Genomic DNA, 24258 nt, shown 5'->3' on the forward strand with positions numbered 1-24258 from the left:
GGGCCTAGACCCTTTCTGAAGAAGGGTCTAGGCCCGAAACGTCAGCTTTCCTGCTCCTCTGATGCTGCTTGGCCTGCTGTGTTCATCCAGCTCTGCACCTTGTTATCTCAGATTCTCCAGCATCTGCAGTTCCTCCTGTCTCTGAAACATTTTTGGACATGGAGAAACCAGATTGCGGTAAAGGATGATATATTATTATGGGGAGCAAGAGTGATTGTCCTGAGTAAAGATTACCATCAGGTATGGGCTGAACTCCACCCGGGTCATCCAGGGTTTTCTGAAATGAAAATGTTGGTGAGAAATTATGTCTGGTGGCCATGATTGGATGCAGACATAGCCACATGAGTGGGGCAATGTCTAGAATGTCAACAAGGACTAAAATGCATGATAAAACATCTTTATTTACATATATCAAAGTAGGCTGTGGCTAGATCCATTGGCAGCTGCAGGTTCCAATTAGCAGCATCTCGATACAATTCTTTTGGGCATGTGTTATGTCAGCTGAATAGATATTGTGATGCCGTGGCAGCGTCCCCACCTCTGCTTTGCAACATTGCCAAATAGATTGATTCTCAGCCTTTACATTTTCTAGTGCACCTTTGGCAGTAAACATCAGTGCTTCCTGGTCAGTCATGTTTGGTCCAGAGTTTTGTCCTCAAGCTACAGCCCCTGTCATCCGGCTAATGACATCCAGGAAACATCCAGCTTTGGAAACAAATGTTAGTACGTGATCTGGCTGCCTTTCATACCACTAGGCTTGAGAAGAAAAAGAAACAGATTGTGATGACAGGTCAGTAGAAAGAAGAAAAATCCGATTCATTATAGGAAGTCACGCATCTTTTCACTCTTGATTCTAACCTTTTGGATTCTTTATTAGATTTTGTCAAGTCACTGAACTTTTGTAACCTTCCTCTCTTAAAAGCCTTCTGTTTTCACATTTTTCTGTTCATGCGTCTCAAGTGAGCCTCTCAATGTAAAATTAGCCAAGCTGAATGATACATCTTGTTGCAAAGATTTCATTTTCCACTGACAATATCTCTGACATCAGGTCTTTTAATGAGGACAGATTTAATTTTTGAGAGGTGCTCCCTCCGCTCTTCTCCATTCTGAAATGTCAGTAGTCAGGTAAAAGGGCAAACATTACAGTTCACAAATCGATGCTATATCTTGTTGACAAAAGTTTGAATCCTCAGTAATGTTGACAAGTGAGAAGGTACCTCACTTCAGCTACTAATCGGAAGAAGATAACTGAGTAGTAGTGTTATCTTCAATTAGTCATGCTTCTTATCTTTAAAATCTTCTCATTTCTCAGAATTCAGCAGGATTGGTGCTGGCACCATTTTTAATGCCATTGTAGCTATTTGAAACACATTTAACTTGTTCATTGTATACTATCCAAGGTAGTTTATACTCAATACTAAATTTCACATCATAAGATCCATGTACTCTTCAGAAGTTCTCCAAAATCATCATGACAGTCAGCAAAGCCACAGTAGATTGATGTTTACTTCAGAATGAGCAGTTTATTTAGGAGATTAAAAGCTGTTATGATTTATGAACCTCAGAATTTCTTGGATAATGTTTTGTGGACAAGGCTTCCGATCTCCTGGCATCAGGCTAATAACTTCCAGGAAAAATCTAACTTTGGCAACAAATGTTAGCATGTGCTCTGGCTGTCTCTTATGCCATGAGAAGAGAAAGAAGCAGGTTGTGATGATAGATCAGTATAGAGAAGAAAAGTCTAATTCATTACAGACAAATGAATTGGCAAATAGTAAAGTTTGATTTTTGGAATGAGAAAGCTCGTGTTATGGTGATCAAGTAATCATTGTTGATTGTTGTGAAAAAAAAGGCTCATCAATGACGTTTAGGAAATCTGCCATCCTTACTTGGTGAGTGACTCCAGAGCCACAGTGATGTGGCTCTGAATCAGCATCTCAAATGGCTGAGCATTTCTGTCACATAAGGACCAAATAGGAATGGGACACAAATGTTGGCCCCGCCATCAATACCCACATCTCATAACTGAACAAAAAAATTGTTTCATATGGGTGAAGTTAAGCTGTAAATGCATACTATTTTTACTTTTTTGAATGCAAATTGACAAAATTTTAACTTCGAGAAGTGTTATGCATATTATTCTTAAAAATCTGGGAAAGGGGATTGTGTGCACAACCTTTGATATGAAATCTCGAGCTGAAATTCGGTTAACTTGTGCTTGTATTCCTTTTGAACACAGAGTCAAGAGCAGAACGATAGAAATAGTAAGGAACCCTGGGGACTGAGAAAGGGAGACCTAATTAAAGCACAGTGGGCTGTGAGGAAAATGAAACTTGTCAGTTTGGAGTGTGAGAGATACCAAAGAAGGCTAACACAAAACTAACAAAGATAATGCCAAGCATCTGTTACTGAAACAATCTAGGTGTTAATAACCCAATAGTTATTTCTTTTATTGCTCTAGGTCCTTCTTACGAAGGAGTGAATTTCCACATGGTGTTCTCTTCCTTGTCTATTATTAATTTGGTTTTTATGACTCTTTTCTGCAGTATCCAAAGCTGCTCTTCCGGAGTTATGGTGGACAATTAATACTGACATTTACACCTTATGCATTCTCCTCTAAGTTAAAGATTGATCTATTTATTTGGTGTTTGTCCTTATCTCAACATTTTTTTTCTTCATTGGGCGTCACAATGTCAGGTGCCCATCCACCCCTTCCAAGTGAATGGCTTGCTCGGCCATTTCAGAGGACAATTATAAAGGTAAGTATGGAGAGAATAAATTCTAGCAGAGACAGGGATACAAACATCCTGTGAACAAATAAATAAAAAAATGTTAAGAGTCAACCACATTGTCTAGACTGGGTAAATAATGTGGATTTATATTCCCTCAAGGATGCTACTGAACCAGGCAGGTTTTTCAGTTAATCTAGTAGTTTTATAATCACAATAACTGATACTATTTTTTTTAAACTCCAGAGTATTATTTATTAATTAATTTAAACTTTCCAAATTGCAGTGACAGGATATGACCTCGTGTTTCTGGAGAATGAGATCTGGGCTGAATTTGTGCTTTCATTGGTCAGTATCTTAACCACACTAGCTGTTGAAAGCACCACAATCTCTCCCAATCCTTCACTCCCATTTTTTGTTTGTCCATTGTCACTATCCCAATCAATCTTCCTGTACCCTAGACTTCACAGTATCGACTTGTAAATGTACAATATCAGACAGAGAATTACTCTGGCATGTGAGTTGAAGTTAGCAAGACTTTAATTCATGCACAAATAATGATTTGCTCTAATGACAGCATAGAAACATCAGAGCGTCAGTAGCCATTACATGTCATAGAAAGTCTGTCAGGTTCTGAATTTGATATGATTTTCATTGAAAGCGCAATTATTAATTAGTGGTGGAGAGGTGGCTGTTGGCGGTGATTTGTTGAGATTGAATGTGACAATAGCTCAAGAAATATAATGTTTTATCAATACATGGCAGTGATAAAGTAATAATATCAGATGTCTGTTGCATAGGTCCAGTCCTGTTTTTATTGAACTCCTAAAGCAATGCCTCGACTGTTCTGAATCAAATGGATAGTTCAGTAGCAAAACAAAACAAGCTTCTGGAGATTGATGACAGATTAAGACACTTCAAGATAATAGAACATGTTGAAAGATAAAATGCTTAAATAGACAATTAAATTATACTGGCGTCAGGATGGTCTAAAACAATTTGTGGTATGTTTGACAGTGACAGAGAAACACAGTCCACACCCTTAATCAAATCAACAATATAAGGTTCTTGAGTCGATTTATAGCTCGGGTTGTGGATGCTATGGTTGGTTTGCTCGCTGAGCTAGTTCATTGGTTCGTTGAACCAGCTCAGCGAGCGAACCAACCACAGAATCAACAATACCTTTTCATTATTATATTTAACCACTCCATTAGTTAACAACAATCTGTTTCAAAATCCCCTCCCACACTCCAATCTGATCACACTCGGTATGGTTTCACAGGTTCCACTTACTCATTTAAGCACATAATAGGAACAGGAGTGGACCATTCAACTCAGTCTGCCGAAGTTCTGTAGGATTTGGGGTTTACTTTAACATAACTAAATTAAAATTACAGATGGAGTTGTGAGCTATTATTGTAAGGAACACCTGATCTTAAATAACTATTAACCATATCAGGTACAAATGTGTCTTTACAAGAGTTACAGAATATATTCAGTTAACCACAATAAGTACAAGGGTGGATCACTTAATAACAGCAATTCGTAAACAGTTGTTCGCTTTGGGATATTGTTCCATAGCATTTCAACTGAATGTGACACATCTCTTATTCTGTTGAACAAAGTTTATCTTCTTCCCACTCGTTTCATTTTGCTACATTTTTTAGCTGCTCGGTTGATGTTTATGACTCTTGCTGGCTGCTTCCTCTGTGCAGTGGTGTTCCTGATCTCTGAGTGGTTAGGAGGTGAATGATTAGAGTCTGATTAGTTAGTGATGGTTACCTTACTGATAGAAGGTCATCTGTTACCCCCTGATTGTCTCCCTCAGGTTGGCTCTCCTCCTTGAGATAGCTAATTTCAAGATTTTATTCAAATTTCCTGGGCTTATTTTTCCGACTTTTAGGAGAAGTGTTTGTGTGGTGTGATGTACGGCACCCAAATCTGACATTCCTTGCCATATAAGATTATGGATCAAGTGCTGGAAAATGGGATTAGATTAGTTAGGTGTTGTTTTTGACTGGTGAAGGCTTGATGAACGATCTTTCTGTGGTGTAGGCCTCTATGACTCTGTGGCCCATGGCGATGTTTCTCATGTAATCTTGCAATCCGTCTTGTTAATTAAGCAATTGGCCAATATGGCATCTATCTTTCTGAAGAATGGTCTAGGCCCAAAATGTCAGCCTTCCTGCTCCTCTGATGCTGCTTGGCCTGCTGTGTTCATCCAGTTCTACACCTTGTTATCTCAAATTCTCCAGCATCTGCAGTTCCTACTATCTCTGGCATCTATCTTGTAGACTTTGCAATGTTCAGGCTGCTGACACCATATTTAATAAAGAACAAAGCACAACACAGCACAGGAACAGGTCCTTCGGCCCTCCAAGTCTGCGCTGACACATTTTGCCCTTATATACTAAAAATACTTTCATTTACAAGATCTGTATCTCTCTATTCCCTTCCAATTCATGCATTCATTCAGGTGTTTCTTGAGTGTTTATATTGTGTCTGCTTCCACTACCACCTCTGGCAGCCGTTTCAGACACTCACCACACTTTGTGTGAAAAATTTGCCTCGCACATCTTTTTTGAACTTCTCTCCCTGCATCTTGAACCTGTGTCCCCTAGTAATTGACCCCTCCACCCAGGGGAAAAGCCTTATACTTTCCACTCCAAACATGCCATTCACAATCTTATAAACTCTATCAGGTCGCCCCCACCCTCCAACCTTCTGTGTTCCATGAAAACAAACCCAGTCTATCCAACTTTCCTCCATAGCTAAAATCCCCCATCAGCAGGCACCATCCTGGTAAAACTTTTCTGTATCCTCTCCAAAGCATCGACATCCTTCTGGTAGTGTGGTGATCAGAACTGTACGAAATATTCCAAGTGTGGCCTAACTAAAGTTCTATAACTATAATTAGTTGTATATTAAATAACTATAATTAAATTTCAATTCCTCATCACTTCAGGTACTGCCTTCATTATCCCCAAGTAAATGGCTGAGAAGGGCAAGTTTGCACAATGGTTCATCGATAGGGACTTGGAGGTCCTGACGGATGTGATGATGGAGTGGAAGGCAGTTCTACATTCTGCTGACTGGCCAAGGAGGCCAAGCTACCAGACCTAACCATCTTGGACTGAAATAGTGACCAGGTTGGTGCCCTGGGTGAAATGCAATGCACAGCAGAGCAGGGAGAAGGTATGTAATCTTTTCTGCTCCTTAAGGGTAAATGCCATCATCATCTATTTGCTACCTAACCATCACAGGGCCACTACTCACTAAAACACTGCTCGTGGATTACAATTTTCAGTATTACACGCATCACGTCAGCTCCATGGCTCTCAACCTCCTCATTGTCCCAAATTACTAATGGTTGCTGCTTTTTCTGTTTCCTGCTTTCTCACTGGGCACAGCTGAACAACTCTTTTGCTCGTGCATCACAAAAACCTGCTCTTCAATATACTGTCATGATACTCAGACTCTCCCTTTTGCTCTTTACAACAAAAATTGGCCAACCTTCCCCTCCCATCTCAAAGTGATGTCTCCACAGCATCCTGGCTGGTTGCTCTTGAACCTGCAAGACTGCCTGGTCCAATCACTGCAAAGATATGGATTCCCAGGCTCTGGTAGAACCAACTGCCTAACTGACACTGGCCAGTCCCCTGAACTGGAGATTGATGATACCCTTGACTGAGTGTGGGAGTACTCCCTGACTAGTTGTAGTCCCTCTTGACCCCACTAAAGACCCATTTGATTTTTCAGACATCGTCATTTGGTTGAAACATAACCAGTGTGTTCGCCACGTTAGCTGCTGGCACATTGCTGTGAGTGTGATATGCAAATAGCAAAATGCTGTATGATATGTCAGTGATCTTAACCATGACAAGCTGTCTGCCCTTTCATTTAGAGTTAAAAAGCAATGCAGAGCACAGAGTCAGGCATCCTCCACTTAAGCACAAAACAAGTGAGTGTGAAGAAATTAATGATGAGTGAGGACATCTCCTCAGCAGTGATACTGATCCAAACTGTTGTCACATGTCATCTGACATCATTGTGACATGGCTATCTTTGCACATGCTCAGTAGCTGTGCCCAGAATAAACATTTTTTACATTTTCTAACACAAGCTGGCAATATCCCCATCTATATCATTGGCAAAATTTCTTGGACAGTGAAGGATTGAAGGTCTAAGTACTTATCAGAATATATTGCTGTTACAGATGCTGAGAATATGTAATTTTTTTGGATCGAATGAACCAGCTCCAAAGTTGGTCATTAGTGTGAGTTCCTTAATCATGAATGATACCATCATGATAGTTGACACAAATCCCATCCTGGTAATTGCTGGTGCATCTGAGAGGTAAATGGACATGAAAGTTCTGATGGACAAAGAAATGAAATACATCACAACATCTTTTCAGATGGTGAAGTGGAGGGAACTCTGAAGAGAAAGTATTCTATATGGGCTTTTGTTCCCTTTATAGCTTTCTAACATTTGGCCAAAACAGACACAATAAATCTGTAACAAAAAAGAAAAGGCTCTGAAGAACAGTCACTAGACCAGAAATGTTTGCTCAGCTTTCTCTCCATATATGCTGATTTTCCCCAGTAATTTCTGATTCTGTTTCAGATATCCAGCATGTGCAGTTCTTTATTTTATTGTTTAGGTAATAAAAGATCATGCCTTGTTATTTTCAAGTCTTCACTCTGTTAACATGAAATCAATCCATTTTCTTTCAATCACGTAACTACAGTACCACAGGACCTGTTATGAAATACCTACCGGACTCATTAACTAGTTTATTTGTCATATGATCATGGAGGCCAAATAACCAAATCTTCTGAGTGGGCCGGTGATACCACAATACCTCAGCTCACTTTACTTAAATCAGTCTTCCTCCTCTATTACAAACAGATGCTGGTTATTTCCTGCTTTACAGCCTTGCCTATTTGAATTGTTTCTTCTTGAATATTGTCAGAATATTAAAATGAGCTAGCAGAGGTATGCTGCTATTATACAGAAACAGCAAGAATAGTTAAAGGCTGTCGAAATTAATTAATTCCATGAGTGTTAAAGAGATTATTGCAAATGCATAATATAATTCAAACTAATAGCTAAAGGTATTGTTTACTATTCTCCATCACTTCTGACAAATCAGGGGCAATAATTAACTAATCTTCATATAAAATATTGGTACTGACAAAATGGAAAGTAGGGAGATTAAAAACAACCAAAGAAGCTAAAAGGCTAGACAACTGGAAGCCTTGTTGATTCCAATTTCATGGCTGCAATTTTATGTTTTGGGATCCAGTTACTGTATAACAGCTAAGGGCAAGGGATCCCTGAGGGTGAAGAGAGTTTGACCATCACTTTAAGGGAAAGGAAGAGATGTTGCTTCAATGGCCACGAAGGTCAACAATTAGGATGAGGGAGAGAGAGGCTATATTTGTTGGAAGCAGATCAGAGGCATTTTTTAAAGGGCTGGGTGGAGCACTGTTACTTCTCCTGACCCTGAGCAGTGCTGAAAAATGTACTTAACTTGAGGAGCCTCTAGTCTTCCATTCCACCATCAGTTTCTCCTGACATTTATTGAAAAATGTTATTGAAGTCTTTCACCTCTTTTTGAAGTAACACTTGGATTCCATAAAAATCTGCTACCATAAGCACAATGGTATGCAGCAGCAGGTTAGGACAACTTTTCATGGATTTTATAAAGCAATCTCACTTCTTGAATCCAACTTTATGGCTCGTGTAAGAAAGACTTAATATTAAGGCCATTGTGCTTTGGAAAATCAACAATTCATATGTTATTCCCTTCTAATATTGCTAAGTGGAGACAATAATATACTCAAGCTAATGGTCAATACTGTTACCCTATCCTTTCTGGAAATCAGTGAATAATAATAAAGGAAAGGGGAAGAATTTCTGTAGATTATGAAGTGATTCTCTTGATTGTTTCCTTGACTTCAGTGGAAGAGCCACCAAAGCCTCATGAAAAACCAAATAATGCTTGAGCATTTCTTGACTGTTTTGCAACTCTTCCATTAAACATATGGCAGAGGTTATGCAGAATCCTAATGGAAATTCAATCCTGTAGCAGCCATAAAAGTGGAACATTCAAATGGAAAAACACAAATAAAAATTAAACTATCTTAGGATATTTCCTGACAATGAAGTGCTATTATAAATGGTTGGAAGGTGGCAATTTGGAGTTTTTTCTGCCCATGAGATCCAATTTAGTATATACTTGGCAGTATAAGAAAACACAATTGATTTCATAAATTAGAGAAACAGTGTATCATAATTGGTGCCATTTTCATTCACAGGTTAACAGGATAAAGTTAACGGTACTGTTAAATTTAGCAAACAGTCATATTCCAACATTCTGAGTTGAAGGGAATATTCAAAGTTTCTTAAATTAATTTTAAAATGACATGGTACCATAACTGATATAATATAAACTGATTTCACACATTATTTTTTCAGTAATAATCAAAGAATTCTAATGAAATTAATGGCTGGAAGGAGACCAAAGAGCTAACAGAGAATGCAGTTTAATGTTTCATATTTTAAAAAAAGTCCTGTGATATAATTTTTCTTCAATATTAATTCACAGCTCTGAAATTGCTTAGCAACAAGAAAAATAGAGAGTGCAATACAATCAAAATTAATTCATAACAAATGGAAAATAAAACTGAAGGGATTATACATTTTCATAACAGGGAAAAGAGGATAGATACATAATTTGAATACATAATTACCAGGTTTCCAGCTTCACTAATGGGAATTGGGGCTTTTTTCTCCCCTGTTCCAAGCTCCAGGGCTCCTCCAATGATAGGATGCTTTACTGAATCCCTGCGGTGTTAATTATAATGATCAATCATTCTGTCCCACATTCATTCCCTCAAACACGAAACATGTCTTTTGCAGAACATTTTGAAGAAAGATGCATTATAATAAATATGATGCACTCCGCAAAACAGAATCCGATATTATAGAAATTTCAATAAACTGACTGAAGCTAGTTGAAGTCGTTTTTCACAGTATTGTAGATGTAGAAACATTAGATATCAAAACTCAAATAGCTGGTGAAGGATAGAATGCTGAACTTAAGCCTTAATTCACTTATTAGCTTTTATTTTTCAGAAATATGCCTTCAATAGCCCACTTTGAGCTGGCAATTAATCATGAAAACAATTATTCAGGCTTCTACTATATAAGAGGCAGGTTATTTTTGATCAACTTGTTCAGACATGTTACACCAGACTTCTGGAACAGCTGGGACTTGAACTCAGATGCCATAACTGTGCCGCAGGACTCCTATAAATATCTTCATCCCCTAACTGGGAAGCAAATACAAGCAACAGTGGTGAGAGTGCCAAATGCTAATAATTAAATTCGAAAACAGATGTTTTCCGAATCAACCTGGTCAGAGATTTTATTGTCTCCCACGAGAGCAGGTGGGACTTGAAACCAGGGTCCCTGGTCCAGAGTTAGGGACACTACCACCATGACACAACTGTCCCAAATATATATAAGGACTGACGAGTCCCCAGTTAATATCCTTCACCTGATAAACAATTAACACCCAATTGATTTCTCGTTGTCCTTATCCTTCTCATTTTGTGGGATGAAAGTTTGTTTGTGTAGTGCATTCCAGACCATCAATCTTTGTTAGTTCTTTGGTTTCCTTCCAGTTATTAATCTCATTAGAATTCCTTAGTTATTACTGAAGAATTGTAGTGTGAATTCAGTTTTTATTAAATCTATTATTCCTCCAAGACATTTTATAAGAAAAATGACAACTTTAGTATATTTCTTTTGACTCAAAATATTGGAATATTAATTCTCTTATTACCAGGAAGATGCACTTTGGAAAGACAACAGTGTGCGTTCATAGGAAAAGCAAATAGTGTGATGGAAATGTAGGCCAATGACGCTTGTCTATTTTTAATTAATAGCTTAAGGCTTTCATATACTAAACTATTCTCATTCATTTCCAGAAGCTTTCTGTGCCATGTTCATTTCCCAGCTTTTCAGAATGATTGTTGCATTGTCCAGGATTATGAACTGATGGCTGAATTGATACATTACTGTTTCGTGGACTAATTAATTTGGCATATTCTCCTCCTCCTCACACCACTTAGGACAAAGTGCTTTTGAAATGGCCTTGTTGAGGGTAAAGACTGATTCACTATATAGGAGAACAAAGCAGAGAACCTTATGCCCATCCGGGTGATGCAGTTAAGATGCTGCACCGTAGGGGTCCCACTCAATATAGAAATTTGTATGTAAAACTTTGAAATGCAGTACATCTTGTTAAGCTGACTAATACAACAGTTATTTGTACCAGCAAGGTGCAGTGAAGTAAAACAAAATGAATAAGTAGTGATTTAATTTTTGTAAAGACATTATTATGCACCATACATTTTCTGAATAGTTTTCTGGGTGATAGAGTTAAAGAAGTCCTTTACAGGGTGCATGCAGTAAAATGCAATGAGTGGAGGATAGTTATATAATAAAAGTCTATGAATAAATTTAAACCTAGTCATTTACAGCAGGGCAGTTCCAGGCATAAGTGATATACGTTTTAGCTAATCATCCCAATTCAGAACAGGAATATCAGGTTGGATTTTCTCTCGATCATTGAGTCTGCATGGACATTAAAAAATAAAATGTGATAAACAAATTCAAATGTCTTATCCCCATTTCAACAGATCCCATCCTCACTGGTAGGGCGCAGGGGAAGGGATACGACTCACAATGAGGAAAACCTAATCTCAGCAGGACCATTTGAACTCAATGCTGTCTTTTAACAGACACAATTTTCACTGTAGCAAAGGCCTTGACACACAATTTGGAAGCTGTTCTTTAGAACGAAATCTCATGAAGGGCAAATAAAGTCTGTAGAACTGTCAAGCTGTGAAGTTGTTTAAATCTTGGCCTTTTAAAGATTTAAAAAAAAACTGCCTGTGCTGATGAGAGATTTAACAAAAGGGTCAAAGTGTGAAGCTATTTAAATTCCCAATTCAAAAATGAGCCTGCCTGTATCAGTGATTACTATAAAAAGGTTCTAGCAGTTATAATAGCTGTTTGTTGACATTTCAACAGGGGCTATCATTATGTCACTATTATTACTTGGCTGCTTTCCATAAACTACAATTTTCTCAGTATGGTGTATTAGATTGATGAGTGTTTTAATAAGGTTATGAAAGAATTAGCTGTCTCAAATGTGGGTTTATAAATACAAACTAATCCATTTTTGTAAGGTTTTAAGTGGTTTAGGGAATTTAAATGGAAGTTTGAATGGGCTATTATGAATGGGAGCGTCTTTTTAACTGCAGAACAGACTATAAAAGACATTCAGATCTTCATTTTATTTCACATGATTTGACTTGTGGGCAAAGCAGGGCGGGACTTACACAGTTAATGGTAGCATCCTGGGGAGTGTTGTCGAACAGAGAGATTGGGTGTGCGGGTACACAGTTCCTTGAAAGTGGTAACACGGGTAGAAAGGATGGTGAAGAAGGCTGAGGGGTGACCTTATAGAGGTTTATAAAATCATGAGGGGCATAGATAAGGTGAATCTTTTCCTTAGGGTAGGGGAGTCCAAACTTAGAGGGCATAGGTTTAAGATGAGAGGGGAAAGATTTAAAAGGGATATGAGGGACAGCTTTTTCACACACGGGATGGTGTGTATATGGAATGAGCTGCCAGAGGAAGTGGTAGAGGTGGATACGATGAAAACTTTTAAAAGACATTTGGACAGTTACATAAATAGGAAGGTTTAGAGGGATATGGGCCAAACACAGGCAAATGGGACTAGTTCAGCTTAGTAAAGTTAGTCGGCATGGGCAAGTTGGGCTAAAGGGCCTGTTTCCGTGCTGACTCAATGACTCTAAGTGCTGTGTGGGTTGGATGAAGTTAAATTGGTAAGGAGCATGGGGAGTGGGGGCAGTTGTTTGGGTGTGAGGAAGAGAATGTAATAAATGAACTGGGATAATGTCCCAAAGTTCCAAGGTAATCCTTTTAAACATCCTACTTTGGCACTTGGTAGCTCCAGGTACTCTTGTGATCTGTGCCTAGGTAGCAGCAGGCCCATCTTTGTCCTATCGTTCCTTCCTTGAAGCAAAAATAGGATGTAATGGAATATTTTCACCCGAAGCTAGTGTGGCAAGGCAGGGACTTCCTTGACTCATGCTACCCACCTTGGGCACAAGAACCCAGCTCATGGTCATACTCTGTCTAGGAAAAATGATTTGCATAATCTCTGTCATGGAACTTGAGCCTATGACATCCTGATTCAGGCTGGATTGTTACGAGTGACCCAAGCTCAGACACACAGTAAGTTCTCATGTTACACAGGCAGTAGGAACTGCAGATGCTGGAGAATCTGAGAGAACAAGATGTAGAGCTGGATGAACACAGCAGGCCAAGCAGCATCAGAGGAGCAGGAAGGCTGACGTTTCGGGCCTAGACCTTTTTTCAGACCCTATTCTCTGGGCCCGGATATTCAGAGGTGCGGCAGTCACAGTCAGATTATCATTCTGCTTCTACTTCTTTGCACAAGGACTGAGCCCTATGTATCTCGTTGACAGTTTTGATTCTGTCTCCCTCGCCATGCAGGATAATTGGAAGAAATCAAATATCACCCCCTTCTTCAGTAGATGCCATATTTTTTATATTTAAATATTCCAAGGTTGCTTGTGCATCTTTATTCACTACTCCACTGCTGAATTTTTTTTTAAATTCAGTGCAAATGCCTTCTTTTTCTCCCAACATTGACCTCTTTCATCCCCACCCTTGACATTGATCATCCTTCCCTCATCCCTGAATATGGTCACTCTCCTGACAGTGGTTTCTTCCTTCTCTCCTTCGCCTAAATGTTTACTCAATATTATATATGTTTACTCACACACAATATCTCCTTGCCCATGAAAATGCCAAATGTTTGGATATTATCCCCAGGAGCCACAGCTTCGGAAGGTGACCTGGTATGGGACTGGAGTAAGGGTTCAGCTAATGGAGGTAGAGGTGAGTCCACAAAGATGCTTGATCAGGCTAGTGTCATGGGAATAGGGGGGATGCGAGGTCTTGGGGGGTGGTCAGTTTACTGAAGGGAAGTATTGGGTCCAAACTGGGGGATTCTGTGTGTATCAAGCTGGTGGCAGTGGAGGAGAACCATTGGATGTTAGATCCAGAAGGGACATGTTAGAAGTCATGGGGGAGAACTGGTCATGGAAATGGATTGGGTTGGAGTGGGATTGGAGGAAGGGTGGAATGTTCTGGTCAGGGGGTTGTTATTAGGGGTTCAAGGGGTGTAAGGGGATTGGGTGAAGAGTTGTTGGGGCAGGGAGCAGTTATTTTCCCAAGTGTTTGTCTAGGTTTATTAAACCTTTACTTTTCTTGGACAGCCTTTAGATTAAGCAGAATCCTCCCATTTCTCTGGCTTCAATGGATTTTATCTGTGGGTTCTAGATAGAGGGGAATTATCCACCTGAAAATTCAATTTCCTGGTCAATATCCAGTCAGTTGGATTGGGGATTCAAGTTGATTCAAATGTGCAACTCCAGTCAATGCTTCGCCAATGACTCTCCAGCCAGCAGAATATTTGAGTCTTTGCTTAGCTGTTGCCATGAAATTGCTGGTCTGCACTCATTTGGGAGAATTATATACAGCCTGAAAGAGTAGGAACTGTGATTGGTGAGGTTACTTAGTTAGACAGGAGCTGAAATTTTGGTTTTTAAGATGGGTTGAGATTTGGCGATTAAGATAGTGATGTGGAAGAGGCAGTTTGGGCCTCACATCATCCCATGCCAGGTTCCTACTTGCAATATGTTCACATGCCATGAAGGAGTGGTCACTCAATGTTGTAAAACATTGCCTTGACTTGATGTGAGCTGAACATAACCAACACTCTCAATCTGAACATTTAACCTGAAATCCAAACTTAATCCCAAACTATGTGAAATAGATACTTACCACAAGATTGGTTTTACGTGAAGAGTGTCATTGGTGTTCAGTTATGATTGTAATGTTAACGCTGAACATTATTATAATATCTAAATCATTACAGCAGGGTTCATGAACTGGGAAAACTCTGTACAATAAATTCAATTCAGCAGTAATGTAAATTGGCCATGTGCCAAAGTTCACATTCATGGAATTGATAGAGAGCTATATATCTACTTTATAGATCATTATTTAATAGGGATGAGACCATTAAAGATTTCCCAGTGTTCACTGATTGAACATTGCCAGACACTCAGACTGATAAACTCTCATGTGGATTTGGGCTAAACAGCCACCTGCCAAAGCCATCATAATCACTGTTAATGATTGGCTGTTAGCCTTGATTATTAGTAAATAGAATCTGTGTGGGGTTAAATGACTACTGTGAAACACAGTTGGATTATAACATTTTCTTTCAGTTTGAGTTTAGTGTTTTAAGATTCACTTGTCTTTCTGATTCAAAAAACTATAGTTAAAACAAGCAAAAGGCATTGTTTTACCATGATATTGAAACAGGTTTTCTGGTTTGTTGTAAAGTTTTGTTAAATAGCATGCTGTGATAAGCTTGGCTAAATTCTGAATTTAAGTGTGGAAGCTGATGGAGCCCACAAGGGTAGGAAATATGGCATTCAGGGTGACTTTGTTTGATGGGATGTAAAATTTTGATTTTCCAACAGTGAGTTGCGATACAGTGATAAGGTCAATTTGCAGCATGCTAAAATATATGCCACCCTTTAATGGGTTCAAATCTGAAATATATTTGCAATCAATGAATATTCATTAATCTGAAACTGTTCGCAATTAAATCATACCCTCAGGATGAAGTTAGTGGCACACAAGATTCACATAGCACCCGGCTCAAAATCATTTGGAAGTGGCATGTCGCTTCTGCGTGGTTTTATGTCCATAATACATGGTATTCAGAGATATAACAAACTTTAATCTTACTGTTGTTAAAAGCCTGTTCTATAACTTCTACAGGCTTCAACCTAGCTCTCCACGTGTTATTCTTTCTTCATCCACACTTTGCTATTTATGTCCAATGGGGAGCAGCTCTGTCTTGTCATTGCATAGTTGCTTCAGGGTCCTAAATTCTCTACACAATAGCATATATTCTGTGCAGCTGATGGCTTTGAGCAGTTGTGACTAAAGTAAGCAGGTGTGCATGTTGCACTCTGTGATATAACGTGATAGATTTTCAACAGATTGTATTTGCATGATATAACACAGTGTGGAGCTGGAGGAACACAGCAGGCCAGGTAGCATCAGAGGAGCAGGAAAGTTGGTGTTTCGGGTCAGTACCCTTTGGTCTGGCCAGGCCTGCTGTGTTCCTCCAGCTTTACACTGTTATCTCTGACTCCAGCATCTGCAGTTCTTGCTGTCTCGGATTGTATTTGTATGATGGGAGGCTTAATAGAGGGAAAGGAGAGAGAACAGATGTTAATATTTACGTAGAGGAAGATTTGTTGCAGGGAAGGGAGAGACTGGGTTGTGTACAGGGTACAGGGAGGATCTCTAAATGGGGGGGTCTTGTGGGGTGGTGGGTCAGGGTTGGAGTTTAAAGATGCATTAAGACATTGAAGATTGGGGTTGGTGTTGTCAATAGTAGGATCCTGAAAGTTGAATTCAGTGTGGTTGGGGCAGAGGGAATAGTCACAGTCAAAGGGAGATATTGTGCTCAGTATGGGGTTAAGTTGAGGGACACAGTTGGGTATTGGAAAATCTCATACGGTGGGTGACAAGAGAGATTCCACGTGTTCATGCCTGATCCCCAGAGCGAGGCAGAAGTGTACTACAATCAAACTTGTGCCTCTGCCTCAGCCATCATCGAACACACCACTGGACTTCTTAACATGTGTTTCTGCCTGTCTTGACCAGTCTGGCGGGAGTCTGCAATATGCACCCCGAGGATTTCATAAGTAGTAATGATTTGCTTTACACTGCACAACCAGAGCTGCAACACAGACAGATGGTACAAGAGGAGAAACATAAAGGAAATTACCCCTCCTCACATGGGGAGGATTTCACAGAATATAAGGAGGAGACCATGAATCCAAATAGGTCTTTCGTGAATTCCTGCACCAGAGAGAGACACTCAAGGAAAACCAAAGAACTGCATAATGTTTGCATAACAATGATCCATCTGCATGACCATCGCTCCACCACCTGACATCCATTGCCTTCCTGGATGTAGACCTAGCACTGCCATCTTCTCTTGCCTGTGACCACTAAACCTGCTGCCATTACCGCCAACAATAATATGGGGAGCAGAGCTCTATCAGTCATTCATGAGTGCTATCCCAGGAGCACATGTACATCCATGTAACAGTCTGCCATGCCCAAAGCACCAGATTGGGAGTGATGAAGTTGAGGGAGCTGTTGTGCCCATACTTCAAGCTATTTTCCACTGACTGACTCAGAAGGAAGAATTCATATAAATATTCAATAGAGCGTATATGAAATGCAGCACACCTCCTTCAAGATTACTGCCTGTGTCGCTATCACCCCTCTAGCCATTACCCTGTGACAAATAAGGGCTTCTATGCCCATTACATCTGATATCACAACAACATACCTTAAAAATCATATTGTGCGTCTGCAAATGCGATCAATATGGAAAAACCATAAGGGCCAACAATGTACTAATCTGTTTTGGTGCCAGTTGGCTCCTTTGGCTGGACAGCTGGTTTGTGATGCAGAATGGTGTCAGTGTGGGTTTAATTGCTGTACCAGCTGAGGTTACCGTGAAGTCTCCATCTTCTAAATCTCACTCCTCATCTGAGGCATGGTGACCCCCCAGGTTAAACAACCACCAGTCATTGTGCTCTAATGAGAAAGCAACTTTATTGGTCTATGCAACTTTATCTTTACCTTATCATCTTTTTGTATGTTTTCTTTTCCTTCCACTAGTCTTGGCGCTATTCTAGCATCAGCACCTGAGGTGGAGAAAGTGGACTCAGTCTCATGCCACATTGCCTTGGATGACCATGGTGAGGTAGGACGGGGGAGTGGGGAAGGGGGCCTCTGGACTCATATCATGATTGGACCCTTTCATAACCTGCACAAAGCTGTTCATAATCCCTGGCACTTCCAGCATAATTTTCTCCCAGCCTCTTCTGCATGTCCAGCAGCACTTTTGTGAATGTGAGGCCAGAGGATTATCATCAGAATCAGGCTCAGCAGGGATCTGATCTCAGGCAGTTCTTTGATTTTCTGAGGACTCAGATGTCACATCCTTCTTCAGCTACTGGGACAGGTGTGGTGTGCGCACCAAACTATGTGCCCAAATCAATACTTTAACCCCCTGTTACATCTGCACTAATGGAGGTGGATGATGAGGCAGATGATTGATGCATCACTTAGGTGCTGGCTTCTTCATTCCCAGGGTTGAAGTTGGTTTAGCTCTTCAAAAGTAGAAATTATTCTTTTCTGTCCTGTATTCCGGATTAAAACAGGGAAAATAATGTATTCAAACATGACATATTTTATACATATATATCCACATATACCACTATGTTTAAAATCTCAAAATATATCTATCATTCTTTCTTCCTATAGCTATTGTAAATGTAAACATAAATAACATCAGGCACACAGATTTGAGTTTAATTATCTATGGTGCAGGAAGAGAAACAATCTTTACTCTTGTATGTTTTGGCTAGATGCCACTTGCTTGATAATGCCAAAGGATTTTCAAATCTCATTGAAGCTGCTGAACCTGAAGGGAACAAGTGATTCAATTTGCACAACCCCATAACTCTATACTTTTTATGCCTAGATTTCCGAAGGAAGAATTTCTGCTACCAGCACAACTGATAATTTAATGGCATATTCTTGCAGCACAGCCAGCTGAAAACACATTGACCCTAGTTGTTTCAAGCCTCTGTAAATTCATTGGACACTTTTTTAAAAAACCTAATTGCCCGTGTAGCTTTGCCCTTTTGTTGGGAGCGAACCTTTGGCAATGTGGAAAATTTGGTCAGCAGGTCCAGTTCAAAGACACGAGGACTCAAAAGTCAAAGGCTTCATATGGGCACAAATGTTGTTTCAGCCTTTATCAAACTTCAAACTAACCATTAGGGATGAAGTGGCAAGGCACCACTAAATTATAGGAAATTCAGTGTGCAGGCTAAAAGCAGACATTGTAGGCAAATGACAAAGTGATATAGTATCAAAAGAAATAAGGCAAGGAAAATTTGATGAGCATTACTGCTTATTATATGAATAACCCAAGATTGCTCACTGCAATGTGGTTGCCAGTCAATTTGTTCTACATTTACTGTTTATACGGAACAACCACTCATACAGACTAACAGTTCTTTCATTGTAACTCTTGCATATCCTAGACTGTGCACATTGTCATAATGTAATATATTATTGAAAACTATGTCACACTCATAACTTTCTAGGTCATGATATTTAAACAGCTTAGAAAATAACCAAGCTACCGGACGCATTTATTGACACCCACGTTGACATACTGGCCTTGCCCAGATTTAATACTGCCGAATATGTTCCAACCACTTCCATGATATTAAAGTTGTAGGTGTTGAAGGCACACTTCCTCTTATGTGACCATTTAACTGTGTTGGTGTAAAACAGAAAATGCCAGGAAAAATGCAGTAATTCTGGCAGCATCTGTGAAAAGAGAAACAGTTTATATATGCTTGCGTCACACCCAGAGATACAATGGTGAGAAAAGTTTAAAAATGTAGTGAGAAAATATCAGGTTCTCAATGCGAATTTGTTTTCTAGTATTCCCTTAAATGGCAACTTCAGAATCTCACCAGTGATCAGTAACTACCTTATTTCCATACAGTAACATCTCAATAAAGCCCAAGCTCACTTTATTTGTACCCAAACTCCAATTCTCTGCTTCTGTCCTTGGAAACTAAACAATACAAATCCCTGACATGTAAATCAGAGTGGGTACCTGGTTGGCCAATTGTTTGGCCTAGCTCTCATCAATGGATTCTTCACAATATCTTTATGTATGACTACAGGGTGACAAGATGTAAAAGGAGAAGCATAACATTTGGCTCATGGATTCAGTTCTACCATTCAATAAGATCATGGATAATCTGATAATCCTTAACTTCAAGTTTCTTTATTTCCTTGCTGTCTATCTCACCTTGGGCTATAATTAATAACCCAGCCTCCACAGCCACCTGCAGTAAACAATTCCATAGATTCACTACCTTCTCAAAGAAGAAATACCTCCTCATTATATCTTAAATGTGTGACCTCTTGTTCTAAGATTTTGTCCTTTAATCCTCGACTCTCCCATAGGGAAATAACCTCTCAGCTTCCACCCTGTCAAGCCCCCTAAGAGTCTATATGTTACAATGAGGTCACCCCTCATTCTTCTAAACTCCAATGAGTAGACACCCAAGTACTCAACTTCCTCTCTTAAGAAAATCCCTTCATTTCTGGAATCAACCCAGTGAACTTCCTCTGGGCAACCTCCAATGCCAGCATATTTTTCCTTAGATAAGGTATTATCTCTTATAGTTGTTTATATAGCTTTAGCAAGGCTTCTCCATTTTATCCTGCATTTGCTTTGAAATAAAAACCAGTACTCCATTTGCCTTCCTTATTATGCTGAACCTGTGCGCTATCTTTTTCATTATTCATGTCCAGAGACACCCAAATCCTTCTGAGCTGTGGCTTGCTGCAGACTTTTTCCATTTAAATAACATTCAGCTCCTCTATTCTTCCTGACAAAGTGATTAACCTCAAATTTTCCCACATTGTATTCCATCTTCCAAGTTTTTGCTCACTCACTTAACCTTATTCCTCTGTAGGCTCTTTGTATCATTTTCACCAATTGCCTGCCCACCTACTTTGTCATCCAAAACTTGGCAACAGCGTATTCACTTCCCTCATCCAAGACATTAATGTATATAGTAAATAATTGTGACCCAGCACTCATTCCTGTGGCAATCCACTAGTTACAGATTGCCATCTTGAAAATGACACCCTTATCCAATGTCTCTGTCATCTTTTAACTAATCCATTTTTCTTGCTAATATTCTGCCCCAACATCCTGGGTTCTTATCTTATTGATTAGATTTAAGTACATTACCTCATCAAGTGCCTTTTGGCAATGCAAAACAGTTTAATCCCTTGGTTTTTCTTTACCTACCTCTCTCTGAACAATGAGTTGTTCACATGGTTCTCTGTCTTGCAGATGCACCTCAGTGGCTCTAGTTTCTGTCTAAGCTCTGGAACCTGGAGCTCAAGCTTTTGCAGCTAATGACAGTTCCTGCACATGGGCCCATGAGAAGTATCCATGACTCTCAACAAGCACCATGATGGGCATTCTGCTTGGCTGAGCTGTCCTGTTATTTCTTAACCTTTAACTTTTAAGTTAGTTTACTTATTTTCACTTTAGTTAATTTCACTTACTTTAACATTACTGTTGTGCTGTTAAAAATAACCTGGAGATTTGTGGAAAGTAGAAATTCTTTGCCCTTACTCACAAAAAAGCTCAGGAAAGTTGTTGTCCCTCAGATCTGACTCTTCTTGCCTCTCGAAGATAAATTGGAAGATGGTGGAATTTCCATACACTTTATGTACATGCCAGTGACATGCAAATAGGAATATCCACATTTTAGTTTCCTATTAATGCTTGTGTGTTACTTTTATTTGTAAACTATGTAAGATTTTGTTAAGATAGTAGGTATTTTAGACAAAACGTATCCAGCAATTCACCGAGGCTCCAAAACACCGCCTTCCAAACTCATAACTTCTATAACCCAGAAGAACATGGCAAAAGGAGATATGGGAATATCACCAACTACAAGTTTTCCTCCAAGTCACTCAAATTCTGACTTGGAATTATGTTGACCTTCCTTCACAGTCGCTTTGTCAAAATCCTGGAACTCCCTCCCAAATGGCACTGTTCACTGAATGAGCTGCAATGCTTCAAGAAGGCGGCTCACCACCACTTTGGACAATGCAATTAGAATTGGGCAACAAATGTTGGTGCTGACAGTGTGCTCATATCTCTGGAATGAATAAAAAAATGAACATTGCTTGAAATATGAGTAATATTTCTTTTCATGTTATTGCTGCTGGCTTAAGCTTCATAGCTTAAAGCCATTTTCTTGGTGTCTTTCATTATGAGGGCTGCCTATTTGTGGAAATATTAATGTATAAAAAATATCTGTAGCATGACTGATAATTATTTTATCAATGCAGTTATTGAATTTGCCGCTAAGAAAAATTAGGTAATGTCATATTTGTGGCATCACAAATCCTTAACACAATCATGTCTGGTGTGATAAACCAATATTGCATTTTGCTTAATGTCATTAAAGTTATGTTCCTCAGGCATTGCATCAAGTAAAATATTTAAATAGTAAATGATAAAGGTGTGTTTAAGGCACCAATCCTTCTTAGTCTAATGTCATCAATCAAGCCTGTTGGTTGGATTGCAGTTTTGCAATGTATAATGAGAGAATTTTTAAAATTCTTCCGTGCAACGTAGTGTTGGTGACAATGCCAACATTTATCGTACATCTCTAATTGGCCTGAACTTAAATTGAATGGCTTGTTCAGCCATTTCATGGAGCAGTAGTGAGTTGCCCACATTGCCGTGGATTTGGAGTCATGTATCGGCCTGACCAGGTAAGAAAGGCAGATTTCCTTCCATTCAGGACATTAATGAATGCAATATTTTATGGCATTTTATTGAGACTGACTTTATATTCTAAACTTACTAATTAAATTTAAATTTCACTTGCTTCCATGGACAAATTTAAACTCTGAGTGTCAGTTTGGGCCTCTGGTTTACTAGTAAAATCCTTACTATATCATATCAGCCCCAACTGAGTGGCTTGCAATTTGAGACAACAAGGTGCAGAGCTGGATGAACACAGCAGGCCAAGCAGCATCATAGGAGCAGAAAGGCTGACGTTTCGGGCCTAGACCCTTCATCAGAAATGGAGGAGGGGAAGGGGGTTCTGAAATAAATAGGGAGAGAGGGGGAGGCAGATAGAAGATGGATAGAGGAGAGGAAACAGACAGGTCGAAGAGGCGGGGATGGAGCCAGTAAAGGTGAGTGTAGGTGGGGAGTTAGGGAGGGGATAGGTCAGTCCAGGGAGGACGGACAGGTCAAGGAGTCGGGATGAGGTTAGTAGGTAGGAGATGGGGGTGCGGCTTGAGGTGGGAGGAGGGGATAGGTGGGAGGAAGAACAGGTTAGGGAGGCGGGGACGAGCTGGACTGGTTTTGGGATGCGGTAGGGGGAGGGGAGATTTTGAAGCTTGTGAAATCACGTACCTCACGTACCACCCCACCAACCTCCGGATCCAACACATCATCCTCCGACACTTCCGCCATCTGCAATCCGACCCCACCACCAAAGACATCTTTCCCTCCCCACCCTTATCTGCTTTCCGGAGGGACCACTCTCTCCGTGACTCCCTTGTCTGCTCCACACTCCCCTCCAGCCCCACCACACCGGCCACTTTTCCCTGCAACCGCAGGAAGTGCTACCCCTGCCCCCATACCTCCTCCCTCACCCCCATCCCAGGCCCCAAGAAGACTTTCCACATCAAACAGATGTTCACCTGCACATCTGCTAATGTGGTATCTGCATCCGCTGTACCCGTTGTGGCCTCCTCTACATTGGGGAAACCAAGCGGAGGCTCGGGGACCACTTTGCAGAACCTCTACGCTCAGTTCGCAATAAACAATTGCACCTCCCAGTCGCGAACCATTTCAACTCCCCCTCCCATTCCTCAGATGACATATCCATCCTGGGCCCCCTGCAGTGCCACAATGATGCCACCCGAAGGTTGCAGGAACAGCAACTCATATTCCGCTTGGGAACCCTGCAGCCCAATGGTATCAATGTGGATTTCACAAGCTTCAAAATCTCCCCTCCTCCTACCGCATCCCAGAACCAGTCCAGCTCGTCCCCGCCTCCCTAACCTGTTCTTCCTCCCACCTATCCCCTCCTCCCACCTCAAGCCGCACCCCCATCTCCTACCTACTAACCTCATCCCGCCCCCTTGACCTGTCTGTCCTCCCTGGACTGACCTATCCCCTTCCTAACTCCCCACCTACACTCACCTTTACTGGCTCCACCCCTGCCTCTTTGACCTGTCTGTTTCCTCTCCACCTATCCTCTCCTCTATCCATCTTCTATCCGCCTCCCCCTCTCTCCCTATTTATTTCAGAACCCCCTTCCCCTCCCCCATTTCTGATGAAGGGTCTAGGCCCGAAACATCAGCCTTTCTGCTCCTATGATGCTGCTTGGCCTGCTGTGTTCATCCAGCTCTACACCTTGTTGTCTCGGATTCTCCAGCAGCTGCAGTTCCTACTATCTCGGCTTGCAATTTGAGGCCATTTAAGAATCAGCCATATTGTCATGGGTATGTAGTCATATTTAGGTCAGACCAGGTAAGGATGACAGATTTTGTCCCCTGAAGGACATTAATGAAATGGATGGGGTTTTAAAACCACTGATTCTGTGCTTTTAAGGTTTGGATTTTTTGAGGCAGACTCTGAAAC

This window comes from Rhincodon typus, chromosome 12 (assembly GCF_021869965.1).
Source record: "Rhincodon typus isolate 14 chromosome 12, sRhiTyp1.1, whole genome shotgun sequence".
In the NCBI taxonomy this organism is placed as follows: domain Eukaryota; kingdom Metazoa; phylum Chordata; class Chondrichthyes; order Orectolobiformes; family Rhincodontidae; genus Rhincodon; species Rhincodon typus.